Source organism: Pan troglodytes, chromosome 2 (genome assembly GCF_028858775.2).
Source record: "Pan troglodytes isolate AG18354 chromosome 2, NHGRI_mPanTro3-v2.0_pri, whole genome shotgun sequence".
Taxonomy (NCBI): domain Eukaryota; kingdom Metazoa; phylum Chordata; class Mammalia; order Primates; family Hominidae; genus Pan; species Pan troglodytes.
The window spans coordinates 67,124,642-67,146,818 of record NC_086015.1 but is presented as its reverse complement, the minus strand read 5'-3'; the positions used below and the strand labels follow the sequence as shown (position 1 = coordinate 67,146,818).

Here is a 22,177-nt window from a genome sequence, read left to right as displayed (position 1 = left end):
ATGGCAATCATTAAAAAGTCAGGAAACAACAGGTGCTGGAGAGGATGTGGAGAAATAGGAATGCTTTTACACTGTTGGTGGGAGTGTAAATTAATTCAACCATTGTGGAAGACAGTGTAGCGATTCCTCAAGGATCTAGGACGAGAAATACCATTTGACCCAGCAATCCCATTACTGGGTATATACCCAAAGGATTATAAATCATTCTACTATAAAGACACATGCACACGTATGTTTATTGCAGCACTACTCACAACAGCAGAGACTTGGAACCAACCCAAATGCCCATCAATGATAGACTGGATAAAGAAAATGTGGCATATATACACTATGGAATACTATGCAGCCATAAAAAAGAATGAGTTCATGTCCTTTGCAGGGACACAGATGAAGCTGGAAACTATCGTTCTCAGCAAACTAACACAGGAACAGAAAACCAAACACCGCATGTCCTCACTCATAAGTGGGAGTTGAAAAATGAGAACAAATGTACACAGGGAGGGGAACATCACACACTGGGGCCTGTCGGGGGGTAGGGGGCAAGGGCAGGGAGAGCATTAGGACAAATATCTAATGCATGCGGGACTTAAAACCTAGATGATGGGTTGATGGGTGCACCAAGCCACCATGGCACATGTATACCTGCACGTTCTGCACATGTATCCCAGAACGAGTATATATATAAATCCTATCACCTTCTTAGTCTAGAAGCTTAAATGCTCTCCTGAATCCCAAATCCAAAAATGCCCATCAGCAGTCTACCACCAACACCACCATTATTTTCCCATAAAGGTCCCATCTGGGCTTCAGGAACAGGATTAATAGAAATGAAAAGTGAAGGAAGGAGATCAAGAGAGAAGACAGACATCCCTGTCCCAACCCCAGACTAATGTTCATGTGTTTGCCAGTCTATCTTTTCTTTGTCTACATTCCTGCCTCTCCAGCATCTAGAAGAGTACCTAGAATATACAAGGTACTCAATGGATGCTTGCATAATGAATAAAGAAACCATTTCAAGGGAGGGCCAGGAATTAAAGATGCCTTCACACTGCCAGCATCTCCATTCTTTTTTCCTCTTTATTTTTATGCCCTCCACCAAATGCCCAGATGAATCTGAGTATAATCACAAGAACACTTAGATAATTTGGCCATTTCCAGGTAAAACAATTTACAGTCTCCCCTTCATCACATTGGGTTCTCCTGCTGACAGCCTCTTAAAGGAGAAAGCTGTATACCATTCTGTACTTTGGTGCAGCATCTCTGGTGCAGTTAACAGCCGGAAAAGAAATGCCAAGACCCCCTACTCAGAGGGCCAAGTGATTTCAAAGATCTGCCCTGAGAGATGAGAAAAGGTAACCACAGTCCTTCAGAGATGAAAATCTTTTGCTAAAAGTCAGAAAAGCCATTCCTTAGAGGAGCAGACATTTGACAGGAGCTGCAAAGTTGGCAAATCTAATTTCAGAACTACCTAGAAAATAAAAATAGGATCCTGAGTTCAGCTGGAACAGTTTTGAGGAGGATTCAGAGGGCCTGGCAAGCACAAGTGTTTATGGGAGTTGTGACCAGTCAGGCAGCTCCTTCCTAGTCTAGCCCAGAACTTGAGGGGCCTCTCTTGCCTCCACTGGGAACCAGCACATCAGAACTAATGGGAACTCAGACTGTCACATCTAACCCCCTCATTTTACAGACAAGCAAGCAAAGGACAGGAGAGAAACCACTTTACAAAGAAGATGCAGCAAGATCCATTACCAGACAAGAACATCTGCCTGACAGCTAATGGGTATCTTTGTTTCCCCAAAAGTGACATTGGGTTGTACAATTCTGTTTCTCTGGCTTTTGGTGAGGCCACAATGCTGTTGACATAGGAATGTGAATGCTACAAATATATAAAATGGCCCAACTTTCAAAAAGTCTGATCAACTTTCCCAAGGAAGAATCATTCCACATGAAGTGCTAAATTTCTGTATGGTATCGCTCATCAAGAAATCTTGATCAACCAACATTAGTTTAAGAATATTAATTCATCCATTAATATTCACTCAGACACTGTGATTAGAGGGAGTGGGCATCTTTTAGCGTATGTATTAAAGTCGCAGAGATATCCTTTCTCTGAGACATAGTCCTCCCCACAACCCATAGGGCTGCCATACCCCTCCTCTGCAGGCACATTTGTATCCTGTGAATGTTTTCCTGATCACACTTTTTTTTTGCTATTTGGACAGGGTCTCATTCTGTTACTCAGGCTGGAGTGCAATGGTGAGATCATGGCTCACCACAGCCACGGCCTCCTAGGCTTAGGTGATCCTCCCACCATAGCCTCCGAAGTAGCTAGGACTACAGGCACATGCCACCATGCCTGGCTAAATTTGTTTGTATTTTTTGTAGAGGTGGGTTTTGCCATGTTGCCCAGGCTGGTCTCAAACTCCTGGGGCAATGCAATCCACCCACCTCAGCCTCCCAAAGTGCTAGGATTACAGGCGAGAGCCACCACGCTAAGCCCCTGCTCACATTTGACTGGACCAGGGGTGATACCTAGGTCAAACTGGAACAATCAGATCCCCTTCTATGGATTTTGAAATCTGAGAGACTTGGGGACTTAGGGAACTAACCAATTATCTGAGCTGGTCTCTTAAATGGAGGAAATATTATCTGAAGAATTGTGAGGAAGGCTTTACCATGAATAAGAAAAAGCAAATACAGCCAGTGGAAAGGATAATGAAAAAGAAGGAGAGAATGAGAGAGATAAGAGAGAGAGAGTGGCCAACAGAGGGAAAAACTGGCATATGGGGAGGAAGGAGAGGAATAGAGGAAGAAACAGAGAGAAGTAACAGACAGAACCAGAGGCCAAGATTAAGGGAGAGGTAGGGGCAGGGAGGAGCAAGACTGAGAGACTGAAAACTGCCGGAGTTTCAAATTTCTGTTTCAAATCATTTGAGACGCCCAGCTGCTTTGGGGTTTCATGCATAACACAGTGTTCTTCGGTAATTCTCCCTCTTATAATTTGAGTTTCATTGTTTTCTATTAACTACAAGTAAGAGTTTTTAACTATAAACAGCTTGATACTCATTCAAAAAGCAATGTTAGTTAAACAGCCAAAAGAAAAAGACTATAAGCCAAAAAGTGACACATGATGGATTTTGACATATTTAGAGACTGCCTATACTTCCACATATCTATTCAAACACTGGCTAATTATCTTTGGTTAATAAAACCTTCACAACTAAAAGCAATTTAACTCAGCTCTGCAACTGGGAGAGTCAACTAAAAATTATTTTGTTATAACCATATGACGGGTAGAGCAAATAATTAATATATCCAGGTTTGAAGGAAATAGAACAGAGATTGCCAAGGAGAACTGCAGGCTTAGTCAACGCACTAAAACCCAGCCAATGGTGCTGAGACTTTCTTGATAAAGTGCCTTTGGAAAATGAGGTGGCATTGGGGAAGGTGGGTGGGGCCCTGTCAGGTGGAAGGAGATGAGCAGGAACTGACACATTGTATCATAGCTATAGATTGTATGTGCTGGCATCACCTTGCCATGCTACATACTGTTCACAGTCACTCTCCTCAACTCACTCCTGGCTTCATCACTGCCTAAACACATCATGCACTTTCATGCATCCCTCCCTCTGTTTCTACCTTTCCCTTTGCCTGCAATGCTCTTGCCTTACTCCTCCACAAACTGTTGTGCCTCTTCCAAGTCCCTACTTGAAACATTGTTTCCTCTGGTTCCTTCTCCAGCCCACCCTGGACGAATCTGCTTACTTCTTCCCCTGTGGCCTCCATCGCATTTGGCACTAATACTTATTATATTATGTATTCTAGGACCATTCTAGGTACTGGAAACAATAGGCAAAAATCTTTGCTTCATTGGCCTTTTCTTTCTACTTTGGGAGACAGATGGTAGGCAAATAAGCAAACATGTACACACACACACACACACACACACGATTTTCAATACTGATGAGTCCTATGTAAAAAATTATTCTTTATAAGATAGCAATTGATAGGGAAGGGAATGGGATCTTATTCTAGTAGTTTTTATAAGCTAGATCTAATAATCTCTATGTTTGTTCACCAAGCTATGAGCTCTGAGAAACATCTTTGGCACATAGCAAGTGACCAATAAATTTATAATAAAAGTAGAACATATAAGAACCACAGGTTTCAGTATTTCACAGCCAACAGAATGCTCTTCTAGATTTTATAGAAAGCAGGTGAACTAGAGTTAACTGATTTCCCAGTGAATGACTGAAAATTATTTTGTTCCCTGAAAAATGTAAGTATCATATTTTTCTCTGAATTCACCCAGGAATGTAATTAACCAGAAAGCTCTCAGTTCTGGTACAAAACATCAATATTCCATTTCTCAGTTTCATAAATAGCTGTGTGGACTTGGCCCCACATTCCACTTTCACTGGCTTCAATTATTTAATGCCATGCTTTTCTGTCCAAAATCTGCTGTTTATTATCTGTGTGTCTCATATTATTTTTCCAGCCACACCAGCCCAGCGAGGTTGTAATTTTTAATCCAGTGCACTGGGGTTTGTTGTCTGACTTCCATTCCAAATACTGGTTAATTTGGTTATGAGGAATCTTGGGAGACTGAGCTACTTGGCTGGAATGGGATGCATTTTGTTGCGCAAGCATATTCAACTCATTTCTGATAACAGGCATGAGGGTAGAGGTATAGAAAATGCTCAGTAAGTGGGAGAATTGCATTGAAGAAAACAGGGTCTTGAATTTGGAAGGCAGCGAAGAACATAGACATTGGAACCAGCTTGAGATTAGTTTGAATTTCTGTTCTGATATTTATTATTAAGGTGTTCTAGAACAAATCAATCCTGAGTTTCTCCTCTGAAAATAAATAAAATAATACCTACTTTGCAATGTTGCTGCAACAATCAAATACATTGTCTGCAAAACACCTAGCAGAGGATCTCATGCACAGCAGGCATCTACCAGGTACATTCTTAAGACCTACTTTGATCAAAGTTGTCTATATCATTAGAAGGAAATTTATATTCAATAGACTTTTCCTCTAGATCAATTATTTCAAAACTGTGTCTGGACACAATGTGATATAATTCACCGTTCCCCACACTTTGCATCCAAGTAGAGATTTGTGTTGAAGAACAAAATTTGGGACCAGATAGCCTGGGTCTGAAACCTGCTTAACCTCTTCTAGTTATTTAAATGTGCAGCGCCTGTCTGATCTGCAAAATGGAAATAGTGCTTATTTCACAGGATTACTGTCAGGTTAATTGAGTTAATATATCCAATTTACTAAGGTTTGTTTTGGGTATAGTGTTTGTTATTTTTTGCTTAATACTTTCCTTTAAATTAAATTGACCTTTTTAAAAAAAGCTTAGATACATTCATCTTAAAAGGAGACTTCATACCATGTCTATAAATGAAAAACCATAACTGTTAAAAATAAACACAAAATCAAAGCAATGTTATAAAAATTCAGCTAAATGCGATTACATGCTGAAGACAATGAGCTTGAGACCTACCTTATATTTTGTTCAAAGGGATTTTTTTCTTTTTTTTTTTCAGAAATAAGCTTATTCTTTAATTTTTATATTTGCCAGCCTTTAAAAATCATTATGTGAACCTAAGTTTGAGCTCTGGCTCTTAAAATTCTTTTTTTTTTAATTACTATTTTACTTCAAGTTCTGGGATACAAGAGCAGAATGTGTAGGTTTGTTACATAGGTATACATGTGCCATGGTGGTTTGCTGCACCTATCAACACATCATCTATGTTTTAAGCCCCTCATGCATGAGCTATTTGTCCTAATGTTGTCCCTCCTCTCTCCCCTCAGCCCCCTGACTGGCCCCCGTGTGTGTTGTTCCCTTCCCCGTGTCCATGTGTTCTCATTGTTCAACTCCGACTTATGAAAGTACATGTAGAGTTTGATTTTCTGTTCCTGTGTTAGTTTGCTGAGGATGAAGGCTTCCAGCTTCATCCATGTCCCTGCCAAGGACATGATCTTATTCCTTTCTGTGGCTGCATAGTATTCCATGCTGCATATGTACCACGTTTTCTTTATCCAGTGTATCATTGATGGGCATTTGGGTTGGTTCCATGTCTTTGCTATTGTGAATAGTGCTGCAGTAAACATATGTGTGCATGTGTCGAAGAGAATTTTTCAAGTACCCAAGAAAGGTTTAAAGAGACCTAGAACTAGACGGAGACTTTCTTCATAGAATCAGAACAATGCTTTCACTTTGTGATTCAGTCTTAGGTCTATGTACTTCCTAAAAGCAGCTCTTCTACATCTAGAGGAGAGCACTGGAGAAATGGAATTAAGAACACCAGGCTCTGGCCACACGGACACTATTAATTAGAGACTGGCCATTAGACAAGGTTACTTAGCTTCCCTGGACCTTGGTGTTTCCTGTGTGAAATGAAGAAACTGGGCTCTAAAGATCCCTTTTATCTCTGGAATGCAAGGATTCTGATACTGCTCGATATATAATATTTTATTGTGTTTCTGTTGAGCGCTGTCACAGAATGGGTCACAGTGACCCATTCATTCTTTGTGGAATTGAACTGACCACTTTGGACTACTCAAGATTTCCTGGTTGGGTAATGTTTTCATCTCAGCTAGGTGGACAGTTATATAAGGGAAGGGACAGTGCTCATTTTGTATATCCTCCAGTGCCAGGCTATGAAAAGACTTGATGATTTTATGTTCTTGATCTAAATAGGATGCTCAACTGTATTTACTTCCTGTTAGAACAGTGGGGGACAGAATGAATGGGCATCATTGACAGAAGTAAAATCTTTTCACTATAGAAGAATAGACTCTGAGACCCTCACATAACCCCCGGTTCACAACAAGAAATGGTGGGCACAGACTTCAAAATTTCCAACATGAAAAGCTCAAGTTTCCTAGGATTAAACTAGACCACAAATAAACCTCATTTTAACATTTTTTCAGCTTGTTTAACGAAAACATTTTAAATCTCTCTCTTGATCATTTAAAAATCCCTTTGAAAAACTAATTAAAACAGTGTTATAAGCTCACCATTTTTTATTTCATTTTAAAGGGCTAATTCAAATCATAGAATTGAGCCACTGCCAAATTCAACTTTCTATTTTTTAATTTATCCTAAACATCTGTCTGAGGACCATCTTCTTTTCTGTAGACTCTTCATGTCATCATCTTTACTTACATCACTAAGCCTATTTATTTTTCCTAAGACACTGTTTTATCAACTGATTCCCAAATGTTATCCCAAATGCTGGTGGGAAGCAAAAAGATAAAGCTTCACTGGTATGTGGATGTTAGGTACTCAGCTAGATTCACTCATTAGCCAAGAGGCTCACTCTGTATCAGTTAGAGTCCTTTGGTGGCAAGCAGCAGAAATTAATTCTGACAACATTGAATAGTAAAAGAAATTTGCTTAAAAAATAAATGCCGAGCACACAAAAAGGAAGAGTTGAAAAACTAGACTCATGAAAGAGCAGGAATTGATACAGCTCTGAGGCTCTAGTTTTCCAAACTGTGACCCAAGGGCAAATCTAGCCTGCCATCTGTTTTTATAAATAAAATTTCCGTGGAGTATAGGCTTACCCACTTGTTTGCACATTGTCTGTGGCTGCTCTCCCTTTACAATAGCAGAGCCAAATAATTGAGGCAGGGACCGTATGGCCACAAAGCCTAAAATATTTACTATGTGGCCCTTCACAGAAAAGGCTTGGCAGTCTGTGTTCTGTGTAACGGGAATGAATAGACAGCACTTTCACGGTTTCATGGCAGGGCTAGATCTTCCCCAGTCATTTTTCAACCCACATGTCTCTATTTTCAAGTTTCTAATTCTTTGGAGAGACAGTCTGACTGACTAAACTTGGGTTACATGGCCAGACTCTTCCCAGGGGAGGGCCAGGTCCCTTAACTGACACTCCCACTGCTTAGGTAGCAGCCAATGGGTGAGAAACAGCAAAGCAAACCCAAAGAGCTCTTACTGAAGAATGGAGAATTGGTGCCAGGCAGGGAAAAACAACAGCTGTGCCATACACACTCCCACACAGCAGCCTTGCATCAATTCAGATGTGTGCTTCAGCAAAATTAAAATACACACACACACACACACATACACACACAAGTCATGGAGCTTCAAGTTGTTCATAAGTAGTCAAAAACTCAAATGATAACTTTGAATCCCCATAGTGTACTATATTCCATTCCTGCTAGTCCCAAAGGCATTAGAAATAGTACTGAGAGTAAAAACAAAATGATGGTACTGAAGAGACATGACACTGATAAGCAAGTCATGTCACTTCCCTGAGACTCAGTTTCCCCAACCTGCCCTGCCTACTAACAAAACTGTGGTGAGGTGCAGATTTAAGTATAGAATAGGTGCTCATTAAATGTTTGTAAGATAATTAAGGATTTCATGTGAATAAAAAGTCATTATGAAGGGAAAATCCTTAAACAAAAAGAAGGGGTGATGAAAAATTTAAATAGTGAACAGGGAGTGGGGAGATGTTGTTCCATTGGTACAAAATTTCAGTTAGACAGGGGGAATAAGTTCTGGTGTTCTACTGCACAGCAAGGTGACTGTACTGAATAATAATGTATTATATATTCCAAAATAGCTACAAGAGAGGATTTTAGATATTCTCGCTAGAAAGAAATGACAAATACTTGAGGTGATGGATATGTTAATTACCCTGATTTGATAATTCCACAATGTATACATGGGTTGAAATATCACATTGTAGCCCATAAATATACACAATTATTATTTGTCAATTAAAATAAAATTTAAAATATCCAAATTGTTTTTTGTAGCAGATTATGGCCATTTCTAACTTCAATATGCTATAGATCATAAGGAACTCTTTGCTTGTCTGTCATTTCTTTTCATAGCTTACTAGTGTTATGGGTCTTCTTTCTTCCTCCCTGTGGTTACCAGGGTAACATGGTAAACTTGCACACCAATCCGATTTGGAGGATCCTAGGAGACAGTACTAGCTTCAAGATGCCAACTGCCTTCTTGGGAGTAGGCAATGCTTTAGTTCATTGGAGAAAGTTCTCAAAAACTATACAGATTAGACTTTTCTGATTATCACAACCTCTTTCACTATGCCCTCCCAAGTCAGCCTCATTCCCATCACCATAGCAACCTACTTCACATTATTCACTGATGGCTGTTAACCTGATGATTTTGTGCTCCTTACCAGAGTTTCTAATATCCTGAAATATGCAGCCCCAGAACTAATCACTCTCTTAGGTTCCATCTAATGATAATAACCATGAACTCCTAACACTGTGCTAAACATCTTGCTAAGACCATGTATATTTCATTTCTTTGGTGCAAGGTACTTAGCACCATTTCACAAATGGGAAAACTAAGGCCCAGACATACTATACAACAAAGTGCTTGAGCTTTGATCCAGACCAAGAGTGACTCACATAGGAGTTTTGTCAAGGACAAAGCTTTGTCATTTAAGTCCTCAGCAGTATGCTATAAAGAAAAGCACCAATGTTAACTGGATCAGGAAAAAAACAAATTGGGAAACAATCAAGTGCTCCCATTCAAATCAATTTTCTTTAACTCAATCATAAAATAAGATTAGCAAAAGAAATGCAGACCATCACCAAGTGGTACCTATGCACAGATAAATACAGAAGGCTATAATTATTTTCTACCCCAACATACAGACTCAGAGAATGGGTAAAACATGTTTGAAATTTGTATAGCATGCGTCTGCCTTTACACTCAGTGTCCAATAGAGCTTACCCTTGGCCTTTATAATCAGCCACCATTTTTATTACTTCTTAACCCAGTGCCCTTGGGTTCAGAAAAAAATAGATGGAGAAGTTCCACCATTTGCCTGTTCCACAAACAGAGCAATGCTACACTTACCTAAAACCCACGCCCTACCCTGATGTCAATGGTATATGAATAGAGGTGGCAACTTGGATAGCGACATTTGAAAGTAAATGAAAAAGGCTTGATCCTGGCCTGAAAAGAAAACCACTTACTCGGCCAATCATGCATGGCATGTCTAAGCTTGGCAGCCTAAAGTGACATGGGTTGATGGCTTTTCACCCAATCTAGGCCAGTGGGCAGTTGGAAGAATGAATCTGTACTGTCATGGCTCTCATATTTCTTTAGCTCATTCTTTGATTGCCTAGCTAACTGCCTTGTTGATAGTTTCATTTGGATGTCAAAATTTAACATGCCATAAAGGTATATTTTTATTTCCCTTAGAAACATGTTCCAGCTTCCCCATTTCTGTAAACAGCAGAATCCCCCTCCTAGTTGCTCAAGTTAGAAACCTTAGAATTACCTTTTTCTCCTTCCCAATTATTATTCTATCAACAAATCCTCTTAATTCCACCTCCAACATGTGTCTTGAACCTAATTCCTACTATTTCTACTGCTTATGAGAGAATTATTTCTAGTTCTCTTACACCTCAATGCCTCGACTCTTCTGTACAAGTGGTTAATTGTTATTAACAAAGAAATTAAAATACATTGAAATGCAAGAAAAGGCATACGTTCTATTTAGACTTAGTTTATTAGCATTGCTTATCTTATCAGGGAACAAGCAAGAAGGCTCTAGTTTCTGTCTAGTTTTACTAGACAGAAAACTAGACAGAAAAGCCTGTCCCTTAATCTAAGCCATCATCATCACTCTCCTGGTCCTCTGCAGTAGCTTCCTCTTTCCATTCTTGACCCTCACAATCAAAGAGTAAAAATGAATTTTCTAAAGCATAATTCTAAATCCCATCACTCTCCTGCTTAAAAGCCTTCAGTGGCTTTCCTTGCACTTAGAATCAAAGTCAAACCCCTTTCATAGCTTACATGTCTGCTATCACAGGTTTCTGTTAAGTGCTCTTGCCACACTTGTCATCCTTGAGTTGTTTTTGCTTTGGACATTCCTGCATACCCCTTTATTTGCTGGTCTAACTCCATCCCACCCTCCAGGCTTAGTTTCCTCAGCCAGAAAAATTTACTGTGTTAGATTTCCTTGTTTCTTTCTCTCTTAGTGTCCTGCTCCTTTTCTCCATAGCACTTTTTATAGGGATATTAACTGTTTGCTTACATGTGTAACTTATGTCTCTCCTGTCTGGCAGCAAGATGTGGTGAGGTGTGGGAGCTCATCTGTCTTGTTCATCACTAATCTCCAGCCCTGAGTATGGTACCTACCACATACAAGCTACTCAATAAATATTACAAGAGTAAATTAATGAATGTCCAAACCTACCTTTGGTTCTTTATGTTTATTTTTATTGTTTCATCAATAAATTTATTGTTTCATCAATTCCTTTCCTCCCATCTGTTTAGAGATTTATAGTTTACAAATCCTTTTCATTTTCTTTCTCTCATCTGTGAAGAAAGCAGAGAATCTGAGCTCATCCCTTTTACACAACTGAAGAAAATAAGGTTCAGGGAGTTTAAGAGACCTGCCTAAGGCTGAGGAACAGCTAGAAAGTAGCAGAAACAAACTAAGAACCCAAGATTTCAGATATTTTCTCTAGTTCTCTTAAGCCACAATCAATGCCTTGACTCTTCTGTCCAAGTGGTTAATTGTTATTAACAAATAATTTAAAATATATTGAAATGCAAAAAAGGATATTCAAATAAAAATAGGAAATGGCATAAGTTCTATTACTTATTTTATTTGCATCATTTGTCTTACCAGGTAACAAGCCAGTAAGGCTCACTTATGCATTCAGCTCCAAGCAAAGCTAGGCAGAAAAGCCTGTTGCTAGAATTTTAGAATTGGAAACTCTTTTTAGGTTTTATAAAGATTTATTACAAGCAAGGCATTATAGTGGGTAATGAAGCTGCTTCATTGACTGCAGCAATGATGGAAAGTAATTAAAAAGCTGTGTCCATACTATATTTTATTTTATTTTATTTTATTTTGAGATGGAGTTTCATTCTTGTTGCCCAGGCTGGAGTACAGTGACGTGATCTTGGCTCACTGCCACCTCCTCCTCCAGGGTTCCAGCAATTCTTCTGCCTCAGCCTCCTGAGTAGCTGGGATTACAGGTGCGCACCACCATGTGCAGCTAATTTTTGTATTTTTAATAGAGACAGGTTTCACCATGTTGGCCAGGCTGGTCTCAAACTCCTGATCTCAAATGATCCACCTGCCTCGGCCTCCCAGAGTGCTGGGATTACGGGCGTGAGCCACCACACCCAGCCCATACTAGATTCAAATTAGTGTAATAGACATGTCTAAAATGCAGGTATAGCTATTCATTATTCCGTTAGAGTTCCATATTTTCTAAAATATTAATGTGCAAAAGTATGTCCCCGGACAGACTGGCTGAATATTATGGATTATTTTAAACATACACATTATTTTAAATTTTGGCTGAAGACAGTTAATATTTTCAGAAATCTCATTTAGGTAATTTTCAGTGAAAAGTTTCTGCTATCCTAGAGCCACATTAGTTGCTTCTTTCTCCATTAGCTTTCTACAGGAGCAAATCATCTTATAATTTGCAGAAAAGTGCATCAGCACCATGGCTAAGCATCGCTCATAAAATATCATGATTCATTGATTGATTTTTATCTTTGAAGTTAAAATACAATAACAATTTCTACAAAACAAGGTGCCTCCGCCTCAATCACACTGCTTGACTTACATAGTGATAATCTAATAATGTAATCCACAAAAATAAATATTTTAGTTCAAACATTTAAGATTGAAATTATCTGATTAAGCTACACAATTGAATTATCAAAATTAGATTGTCAGGATGGACGCAACAAGAGCTGCCATCCTTGAATGCACATTTCTCTCCTCCCACCAGGAGCTGAAAACTATTATTCTCTCCCTTGAATCTGGGCTGGCCTTGTGAGTTGCTTGGATCAACAGAGTGCAACAGAAACGACACTATACATTCTCAAATGAGACCTTAAGAATCTTAGCAGCTTTTTGTTGTTGTTCTCTTGGGATCCCATGTGAAGGAACTCAGGCAATATAACTAACTGATGGGGGACCACATGAACCCTTATGGACAGGGAGATGGGGCCAACCAGCCTGTGCCATTCCTGCCATCCCAGCTGAGGTGCCAGACACGTGTGTGAAACTATTGCAGATGTTCCAGCTCTCGCTGAATTCTCAGCTCAGTGAATCCACATGTGTGGCCCCAGCCAACACCACATAAGGCAGTGACAAGCTGTACCCACTTGCCATGCCCAGATTTCAGAATCATAAGAAAATGAGTGGTTACTGTTTGTATTAGTTAAGGTTCTCTGGAGAGACAGAACAGGAGATATATAGAGGTAGATAGATGAGAGAAGATTAAGGAAATAGGCTTACATAATTATGAAGACTGAAAAGTCCCATAATAGGCCATCTGCAGACTGGAGAACCATGGATGCTGGATGCTGGTAGTGTGGCTCAGTCCATTTGAGGTCTTCAGAACCTGGGAAGAGAATGCTGTACTTCTCAGTTTTGAAGCCAATGACTTGAGAAACCAGCTGGCTACTAGTGCAAGTTTTACAGTTGAAATGCCACAGAGCCTAGAATTCTGATGTCCACAGGCAGGAGAAACAGGGTGTCCAGCTCCAGGATAAAAAGAAAATTCACCTTTCCTCTGCCTTTTCATTCGATCCAAGCTTTCAGCCGATTAGATGTTGCCCGGCCACGCTGAGGGCAGCTCTTCCTTATTCAGTCCTGTGATTCAAGTATCTTCCAGAGACACCCTCACAGACATACCCAGAAATAATGCTTTATCACTTATCTGGGTATTCCTGAATCCAGTCAAGCTGACACCTAAAATTAACCATCACACTGTTTTAAGCTACTATATTTAGGGGTGGTTTTTCTGCAGCAATAGATAACTGAAATACCAACATAATCACATTCATCTTTGCTGTGTATACACAAGTTAAGTTGTTCAGTTTAATACACACTTATTGAGGAACAACTACAGGTGCTGGGGGTACGAAGATGATTGTTTCACAGTTCTAGTCTTTAAGAAGCTTTTTTTTGTCTAAAGGAAAATACAAAAGTAGAATTGCAAAATTATAATGCAATGTTTTAAGTGCTAACACTGAGAGTTAAGGCGAATTTACTAAATCAGAGAAGGCTGAGGGAGGGGACAATTCAGCTAAGTCTGGAAAAATAAGTAAGAATTGTCTATATGTAAAAAAGAACAGTGGTTATAAAAAGCATGGTGATGGTGAGGGTGGGGGAGGATATAATGGGGATAAGAGCAGGAATGGGAGCAGGGTCAGGGAACTGAAAGAAGTTCATCGTGGCTGGAGTGTGACATGAGATTAGGAATGATGGGAGGTAAGCCAGGGGAGGATGCCAGAATATGGCTAACCTCATGCCATAATAAGGATCTTGGTCTACACAGTATGTAGAACAGACTGTGCATTAGGCATGGATCAGGACTAACGTTTTAAATAGAATTGTCAGGATAGATACATCAATGGGCTCCACATCGATCATTGCAATAGCTTGGGCTCTTAATTATAATGGAATTTTAATTCAAAGTGGATTAAGTGGAAAAGAATATTTTAGGAATCATCGGGGAAGAAACTGAGGCAACTCACAGAATTAGGAGAAGAGCTTCAGAAACCTGGGACTCAAAGAAGAGAACCAGAAACCCCAAATCACCAAGACATACTCAACACTTTCAAGACATATTTACTTATTATCTCTTGATCTCCTAGGGGCAATGACTTTAAACCCTTTAGCTGTTTCTTCTGGTCATTACCTTATATTTCTTTTTACAAAAATTCTGACACTGTTTTCTTGAATGCTCAAATTTAGACATTGTCTACTGACTTCTTTTTAGGGAGATGAAGATTTTAGTTCTTTTACATTCCATTTTCCTTGTCTCTACCGTTTCAATCATATTCTATCACAATTTTTGATTACACATCAGTGTTTTTATTATTATGACTCTATAAATATCTCTCAATGCTCAGTCAAATGGTGTACCATCATTACATTTAATTTCTTATACCACTTTTATTTCACCTGGAGTTAAAACTGACTTCTCAATTTTTATTGCTCAGTTTTATGTAAATCAATAAACTCTTTCCATACCTTCCAACAACTGTTCAATTCAACTTTTCCAATGTCAAACTTGTAGTGTCTTGGTTTCAATCTTTTCTTGAAGGCGTTTCTTCTTGAGCCCACTATTCTGCACTAATCTGGAACACCATCTCTGTAACATGACTTGAACCCCAGGTTTTCTCTCAGCCACCATTTTGGAAATTCCTGTAATCTGGATTGGAGTCCTCCTTTTCTGGATTTTCTTCCTCTGTTTTAGTCCATTCTTACTTTTTACTACAACAAAGAAAAAGTCTGCATCAAAGGTAATTATTTTGAAATATGAAAGTCTAAAAAACTCTTTTTTTTCTTATCCTCATGCTTGATTGTTTGGAAGGCATAAATTTCTAGGCTGAAAATAATTTTCCCCAGAATTTTGAAGCTCTTGTTTCATTGTCTCAGCTTTCAATGTCATCATTAAGAATCCTATGTCATTCTGATCCCAAATAAATACATACATATGTATTGTGTGTGTGTGTGTGTGTGTGTGTGTGTATGTGTGTGTGTGTGTGTGTGTGTGTGTGTGAAATGTCTCTGCATTCACTCTGGAGAACTCCATTCTCTTCTTTTTATCTCTGGTGTCCTGAAATTTTATGATAGTGACAACCTAAATAATAAACAGAGAGAGGCTCTGTTTGGATTGTAATGGAATTAAAATTCTATTACAATCTATTTATTTAATAAATTTAATTTATTTAATCTACTTAATTTAATAAATCTATTCAATAAATTTAATTCTAATCCTTAGGATTAGAATTTAATGAGAGGCTCTCTAAATATATATATATATATTTAATTGTAATGGAATTTTAATTCTAATCCTTAGAAATTAAATAGAATTAATTATATATACATATTTAGAGAGCTTCTCTCTGTTGTTTATATGTATTTATTATATATATGTATTATATATGTTATATGTATGTTATATATGTATTATATGTATTATATATTATATATTATATATGTATTATATATTATATATAATTATAATCTCTTTGTTATATATATATGTATTTAGGATTAGAACATTGCAATGGGAATATACATGCCATGGTAAACTTACTAGAGAAGTATAGGAAAACAAAGGTTTTTAAAGGAAAAACCTAGGAGGACTACACAATTGTCTTGAAATAATTATCCTTAGCTATAAAAATGGTGATGCCAGTCTGAGGTTGAACAGGCAGTTGCTGGGTAGACGTCCTTGCAAAAGTATTTTTGTCCTTATATCAAAAGTATTTTTGATGTAAGGTTGCAATGGCCTTTGTGCAAGGTGGTGCTTTTTGCAGTCTTTCATGATAGTTTGTTATCGGGCAAACAAGCATGGGAACCCTCTCTTTGTAGCCTTCCCTGGCTCTATGTGTTAGAGTTTTCTTAACATTAGTGACTCCATTTGGATTCTGAAAACTTTCACCATGGTATATCTCAGCGAAGGTCTGTTTACCTCTGTTGTGATGTGTACTTAGTGAATTCTTTAAATCATGTTTTCACAAGACCTTGAAAATTTCCTCACATTATTCTTTGATAATTTTTTGTAGCAGGTAGTATTTCCCTGTTTATACCACCTCAGCATCATCACCTCCATGCAAAAGGCGACTATAGTGAGTTTAATAGTATTCTCTCAAAATACATATTCACTTGAAACCTAAGAAGGTGACCTTATTTGGAAATAGAGTCTTTGCAGATGCAATTAGTGAAAGATCAAGATGAGATCATACTGAATTAGGATGGGCCCTAAATCCAATGACTGCAGTCCTTATAAGAAAAGGAGAGGGCACACAGAGATACAGAGACACACAGAGAAGGCAATGTGACTCTGGATGCAGAGACTAAAGTGATGTATCTACAAAGCCAAGGAATGCCTAAGAGTGCCAAGAACCACTAGAAGCAAGGACAGAGACGTGGAATGATTTCTCCCTCAGAGCTTTTAGATGGAACCAACCATGCTGACATACTGATTTTAAACTTCTGGCCTCCTGAACTGTGAGAAAATAAATTTCAGTTGTTTTAAGTCACCTAGTGTGTGGTAATTTGTTACAGAAGACCTAAGAAACTTATCTATTTGCTGATTTTGGACTCCTGTAACTCTGCATGCACAAGGGATTTTTTCCCCTACTGGCCATGGGGAGCATATTCCACCTGCCTAAGAATGAGCCAAATATCCCTGCGAGCTTCCCTCAAACAGTGGCATAAAAGAAGTGGTGGATTAATGCCACACCTTCCTTATCTTTTGTTTTGACAACTCTCATGTGTATTCCAAACTCTCCTAACTCGATTGAGCTCCAGTTGCCTATCGTAATAATTGACTTTATAGCTTTCTTTCCTTCCCAATTGGCTTTATTAGCTTTCTTTCCTTCCTGTCTCACTGTCCTACAATCCTACTGTCGTTCCTGGGATCATGTCCCAAAAATGACTTGAACTCAAACCCATAATTAAGAGTCAGTTTCCAAGGGAACCCAAACCAAGTGTCTTTCTACTATATCTTCAATTCTCTTCTTCTAGAATTTTAATTAATCAACTAATGGGGCTACTGAATAGGGCTTCTAATTTTCTTATTGTTTACCCCCAGATGTCCACTTTTATTGTTTGTTACAATTGTTATTGGTTTTGGAGGGAGAGATTTCCTGTCTCTATATTGTAACCCTTTAACTATTTTTTTCTCCATCATAGTTTTTATTTCTGAAGAAATGTTCTTTTTTTATAGGTATTTCTTCTTGTTTCATAGATGCACTGTCTTATCTATTTGAAGATTTTTTTAAAGTTTCTTTTAAGTCCTATTTGTTTGCATTGTCTTTGTTTATTCTAATATTTGTTAGTTTATCTTTCCCTCTCTTTCATAAATTAACGGCTTCTCTTGAATATGTGGTGATCCTTGACTTTCTTTTTCCTTCTTTTTTAGTTAAGTGCTAAAAAAAGTGAAGAGAAATGTTGTGTGCATGGTTGAAACTTATCATCTGGTGGGCTAATTTTAGATTTCATGGCCAGCTGAATATTTCATTTGGGATTCCCCCAAGCAAATCCTTCTAGGGGGTCATTCAGTTTCTCCAGATAAGGAATCCTCAGTTTTATGTGTGGGGCTAAGGGTATAAGATTGCTTGTAATAGCTTTGAATTAGACAGAGGTATGGGGCTGTGAAGCTTATTGTAAAAGGCAGGCTTTCACTTAGCTCTCTATTTTCCATTTACACCTCCCCTCTACCCTCTTTTGTCCCTGGGATTCCAAGTCTAAAGCCTCTGTGGTTTAATTCTATCAGGGGCCATTCTTTCCATCTTGTGAGGGGGTCATGAAGGCAGGAGTCTAGAGAACTACAGGCACAATTGCTCCTCCCACTGACATTCAAAATACCTCCCTATTTTTAGCCACCACTTGACTACCACCATCTGAAAAATCAGATTCCTTTAATTCCTAAGCCTTTATGAGGCTCTTCAGGGCAATCTGACACCTGAGTAAATGACTACTGTACTCTGCTTAGTCATTTACCATTCCTACATCTGCCTTCTGTCTTCGTACATTATACTTTGGGAGTTATATATTTAATTTAATGGAAGATGATTTGATATGAGATGGAATTTGTATTGCTGTATTCCATGATGTTCTGGGAGTGATTTTCAAAAGGAGGAGGTTGATTTTACATAATTACCTTAAGGCTAGAAGTTCAGAAAATAGACTTTAAGTGGCAAAGGCAATTGATTTCCAAGCAGGTAATTCTTAATTTTTACATTTATTATAAATATATCTAAACTAAAAATAGGAAGATTTAAATTATTGTATTCCCCTCATTACTTTTTGCATGTACCCTTAAAATCATAAGGTCTTTGAGGGCAGGGAACAAAAACACCCCTTATTATTTTCCACACTATCTTTAGCATAATGCTGGGTATAAGAAATGTTTGATAAGTGCCATCTAAAGTTAATTGAGAATGAATTTTTAAAAATCATACCTGCCCACAATTTTCCTTAAGGATTAAATATTCCCAGACCATCATTCACATTCACAACCTTTGCAAATTCATTTTTCCTATTCTTTCTTCTGTGGTTTGAAAGAGGGAGAGCATAACTGATCTCCTTTTTCAGACCTAAGCTGTATGTCTCCTAAGAAAACAGACAACCACTGCCTCGTATGTTAAGTACAAACTATCAGTGACTCAATTCTCTATAAAAAGCAATTCACACTTCCTTCTACCCCTCTTAGAGACGACAAACATGAAGTTTGGGGAAAGAGAAAAAACTTCATGGCCTGTTAAAAGATGATCAGGCAGGCAATACATAAGCAGAATACAAGAGCTCTGCTTCATCAGAGAGAACAGACAAGTTAGCATGCAGAGAAGGGCAGAATTTCCCAAAGACATGGCCAGTAGAGAAAGCATCCCATGTCAGATACATTTGGCAATCACTGAATAAGTGTCCCCTTTTTGGAGATTCATAGAGTCCACTATCATATTGAAGGCTCTGAAAAGTACTGCAACCAGCTCAACTTATTTTTTATCCTAGCTTTACTGAGTTATGATTAACAAATGAAAATTTTATATACTATAGGTATATGATGTGATTTTTTGTTATACATATACATTGTGAAGAGATTACCATAATGAAGCCATTAAATAATTAACATATTCATCACCTCACATAGTTACCATTTGTGTGTGTGTGTGTGTGTGTGGTAATACTTAAGATCTCTCTTAGCAAATTTCAAATATACAATGTATTATTATCAACGATAGTACCCATGCTAAGCATTAGATTTCTAGAACTTATTCATCTTATAATTGAATGTTTATACCCTTTGATCAGCATCTCCCCATGTCCCCTTTTCCCCCAGACCCTGGTAACCACTCTTCCACTCTCTGCTCCTTTGATGTTAGCTTTTTAAAATTCTGCATGTAAGTGAGATTATGCAGTATTTTTCTTTCTGTGTCTGAATTATTTTATCTATTTTTGTGAAAAAATGCCATTGTAATTCTGATAGAGATTGCCTTAAACCTGTAGCTTGCTCTCTGTAGTGTGGACATTTTGATTATATTAATTATTCGAAACCACGAATATGGGCTATCACTCCATTTATTTTTGTCTTCTTCAATTTCTCTCATCAGTGTTTTACAGTATTCAGTATACAGATCTTTTACCTCCTTAAATTTATTCCTAAGTATTTTGTTTTTGATAGTATTGTAAGTGGGGTTGTTTTTAATTTTTTTCAATAGTGAATTGTTAGTATAAAGAAACAGCTGATTTTTTAATATTGATTTCATATCCTGCAACTTTACTGAATTTACTTATTAGTTACAACAGTTTTTTGGTGGAGTCTTATCTGTGCTCTCTTGTACCTCTTTTCATTATCCTATTTGTACAGAAGGAGGAACAACCTCAGAATTGGTTTAGGATTTCCCCCAGGTCGTATTAAGTAATACAGCTAGCTGAACACATTTAAAACAATTATTTTGAATTATTTTCAGTCAGTTTGTAGATCTCCATTTCTTTGGTGTCAGTTACAGAAGCACTATTAGTTTCCTTCTGTGTTTTCATGTTTGCCTGATTCTTCATGATCTGTGTGGCCTTATGTTGATGTCTATGCATCTCAAGGAGCAAACATCTCTTCTTATCTTTACAGATGGTTTTAATAGGTAAAAATGTTCTTATGCCAGGTCCCCAGACGAGTGGAACTGCTTCTGGGATCACATTTAAGTGGGGCCGGAGCCAGGGCATGGGGCTGTTGCCAGGTCTGAGTTGGTAGGCCTGTTACTGGAGTCATAAATGGGCATGGTGTCTCCTGAATCCCCGTGTGGACAGGACTGACCCTGGGACCTGGGTAGAGCAAGGCTGGAACCAAGTCTTTGGGCCACTTCAGGGTTCACAGCTAAGGCTGCATTCAGCATTCACAGTTGGAACTGAAGTCAGTCAGTCTGTTACTAGAGGCAGAGATGCGTTTCTCTAGGTCCCTGGGTGGGCAGGACAAAGAGCAAGGCTAGAGCTGCTCACAGGGCGACTTCAGTATCTGTGGTTACGTCTGCCACGAGTGGCCCTGTAACAGGTAATGGACAGGCATGGTTTTTCCAGAGCCCTTTGGTAGATGGGACTGGTTTTAGGACTACAATCAAATGGAGGGGATGGGACTGCTTTCAGTCTGTTGTTAGGACCATGTTTGGCAAGCCTGATACCAGGGTTACGTGTCCCCATTCTCAAATCAGCTCTTCTCAGTTTGGGGCTTCATCAGGGTTTCACAACCTTTACCCTAGATCCAAAAGCTCCCACAAAGGCACTCTTGCTTGTGAATGGCTGCCAGATTGTTGTCTGTGTGAGAGATGTGAGCGAGAGACCAACTATTCTATCATGCTGACATCCAAGTCTCAACTTGGTTTAATTAAATTGGTCCAAAACATATTTGAGAATGTAACTTACTTTTCTCAGATGAATAATTACTCCAAGACTTGTTTTTTTCTTTTATAAAATGAAGATAAAAGCATCTACTTCAAAAGAGCATTTTAAGTATTTAATGAGATAGTCCATTTAAATCATTTAACCAGTGCCTAGCTTATGATAAACCCTCTGTAAATTTGGATTGTGGAGTTTAATTGTAGTTTAATTGTGGCAGTTGTAGTTTTTGTTGTCATTAATAATTATAGTATTTTATGGGATATACCTTAGAAAATGCTATGTGGAAAATGTCAATGGTTGCACACTACAACCAATGAAACCTGGCAAGTGGGAAATTCTAAGATTATTACAAGGCTTACAATACATCAAAAGTTTTAATATGTTCCCTAAACTTATCTAGTTTAATGGTTTAAGCATGTTATTTATAGAATTTAATCCTATTAGTGTCTGAGTTAACCTGGGTCTCAGAAGAGTCATGATATAATCAAACTGGAATTTCAGGGATATAATATAGATGAGTGGAAAGAGCATCAACTTTGGAGCCAGAACACATCCTAAGTCTACTCTTTGCTCTCTGTGTGATTGTAGATAGTCTACTTAACCTCTCTGGGCCTCAGTTTTCTCTGCTAGAAAATGAGGAAAATGACTTCTAGTTTAAAAGGTAGTTGGGAAGATTAAGTGGGGTTATATTTGGGGAAAGTAAATGATGTAGTACCAGACACATAGGCAGTTATTCCCGGTAGTTCCTTGTGTA

The 22,177-nt window shown here is 38.3% G+C and overlaps 1 long non-coding RNA gene across 3 annotated transcripts in view; it reads right to left on the bottom strand.

Annotated features, from left to right (window-relative positions):
• Positions 1-22,177, bottom strand: part of LOC104005584 (uncharacterized) — a 237,742-nt gene that overhangs the window by 33,585 nt on the left and 181,980 nt on the right. For all 3 annotated transcript variants that reach the window (XR_010155621.1, XR_010155622.1, XR_001713402.3), the window contains 3 exons: positions 15,049-15,291; positions 13,306-13,411; positions 11,233-11,354 (listed from right to left, as the gene is read on the bottom strand). This is a non-coding gene — a long non-coding RNA (uncharacterized LOC104005584). The remainder of the gene's footprint in view (positions 1-11,232; positions 11,355-13,305; positions 13,412-15,048; positions 15,292-22,177) is intronic.